General features: G+C 34.8%; 1 long non-coding RNA gene across 1 annotated transcript; it reads left to right on the forward strand.

Annotated features, from left to right (window-relative positions):
* Positions 1–245: 245 nt before the first annotated feature.
* LOC109591547 (uncharacterized) lies at positions 246–2,061 on the forward strand. Its single transcript, XR_002189865.1, has 3 exons — positions 246–342; positions 1,783–1,837; positions 1,890–2,061. It is a non-coding gene; the product is annotated as an uncharacterized LOC109591547 (long non-coding RNA).
* Positions 2,062–2,256: the final 195 nt, after the last annotated feature.

A 2,256-nucleotide genomic window follows, 5' to 3' on the forward strand; every position in this document is an offset into this window, starting at 1 on the left:
CGTCACAGTTGTTGCTAGGACGAAAATGGCTGCCAGTTGTACTGTGAGGGTGAAAGTTCTAAAGGTGTACCAGTTCCTCCCGTTCAGGAGTAGCCTTGACCCGGGGTACTGGCAGGAGTTAGAGAAGAGGAAACTTGAAGAGTATCAGCTAAGAGAGGACCAGAGAAGATGAGAAAGAATATCAACAAAATGAGGCAGAGGGAGAGACGGTCATTATTGATAGTGTATGATTATCTGTTAAGGTTCAAGAGACCCTTACAATGTTAGAGAGTGCCAATCAGAACTTCACCACTCGTTATAAAGGAGGACTACAGCAAGTGGCATCAGCTTTTGGGATTGTTGGTAAGTGTTTAAAAAGAGACTTATACAAGCAGTTTAATTACATGTACAGTAATATTAATATGAAAATTTGTAATAGACTAGGCGAATGTAAAACATTAAGGGGCGAGCAAAACGATTAACATTTCGATTAGCAATATACAATGTCTATATAGACAATGATGTAGTGGCTATTAAACCTTGAATGTTGATGTCAATGCACTAATGCAGAACTTTGATGCACTAATGCAGAATTTGCATGGAAGGAATTTCATAGCTTCTAGCTTTGAGTGAAGAATCTCTGCAGTTATATAGATCTAGGATGGAACAGACATTGCACGTCTACTGGAATTTTCGTGTACTTGTATTTACTTGTATTTTGAAAAAAGCAGGTCCTGTATGTACTTGTATTCATTGGCAAATTTTCGTGTATGTACATTTACTTATTGCTTCCCAAATTCATCTATATTTTGGTAATTTTTCGTTTACTTTTCATGTATCCTGCACTTAAATGTTGAATCATTGAAAGGCTAATGTCTTCATCACCTTTTCTACTGCTGTTTTCATCATCTGCTATTGCTAGATGGACTAAAAAGACCATCAAAGATCCGTGGTTAAGGAAACTAACTGCCATTTTGACTGCTACGTGGACACACCCTTTAATTATTAATAGTTAATATAAATACATGAAAATCGTCTCCTCAGACTCCGTCTACTTATTTTTGGTTCTTGTATATACTTGTATGTACTAGAAGACCTGTTTTTCGTCTAAATACTCATGTATCGTGTATACACGTGCAATGTCTGGGATGGAAGATAGTTGATCTCAGAAGCCAGAAGGAGACTCCATTTGTTGTCTTTGGGTGTGAAAAGACCTATCTCTAGCATTTCTATTGGACCTCCTCGCTCTTTTCTCCTCCTCAGTCTTGCTCCTTCTCACGCTTGTTACGAAGAAGTCGACGAGCTTCACGAGCATCTTCTTGTGAATTACTCATGCTTTAAGCTTCAGCTTCTCTTGTTTTTTGAATACTCTTGAACTCCTCTAGTCCAGTGATTACTGAAGTTGCTCTTTGTTTTTGCACGTGGTACCGTAATTATCAAAATTATCATTTTAAAATGTGTAATTGTTATTTTTTATAAACGTATAAATAGGAATGACGTACGTGTACAAACAAACAGACAAACATACTCAACTCGACTATGTGGGGCTCGCTTTTGCTCGCCCTAATAATTTGACATTAAATTTTATTTTTTAAACTGCAACTGTCTAAAAAGACTCTTAAAGGAGTACATGTACATGTACAACCATATCCCGGACTGTATTATAAAAGGACTAGTACATGTACATATACATGTATGAAAAATACCAATTTTTATTTATTTATTTATTACATCGTTATTCATTCTTAATACTAAAAGTTCCCTTTTAATGAAACTATTATTATAATTTCTTCATTATTTTAGGTTTTATCAGATTCCTTGAAGGCTATTACATTATTCTCATCACCAAATGAAAACTGTGAGTTATTATCATTACCATGGCAACAGGCTCCACCCCTCCTCCCCCACAGTGTTGCTAATATTGGTGGTCATATATTGTATAAGATTGAAGATACTGCCATGCACTGTCTGTCAGCTCCTACTGGTAGACCAGCTCATCCTGATGAATCAAAATACGTTAAAATATTTCAAAATGTTGATCTATCGTCTAATTTTTATTTCAGGTCAGTAATATTTATAATAATTATTAATGATTTTTATTTTATATGTTTTGTCTTTGTTGGTACATTTAATTGTATTATTGTGTTTTTTTAGTTCACAATAATAAATGCATTGATACATGTACTTTATGAATCATATGAAATTTTGATGAATTGCTACATTTTTGATGATTTGTGGGACAATTTGTAACCATGTGCCATTGAGCATTCACATAAT

The sequence above is a fragment of the Amphimedon queenslandica genome, unplaced genomic scaffold, assembly GCF_000090795.2.
Source record: "Amphimedon queenslandica unplaced genomic scaffold, v1.1 AMPQUscaffold_7882_Cont20171, whole genome shotgun sequence".
NCBI lineage: Eukaryota > Metazoa > Porifera > Demospongiae > Haplosclerida > Niphatidae > Amphimedon > Amphimedon queenslandica.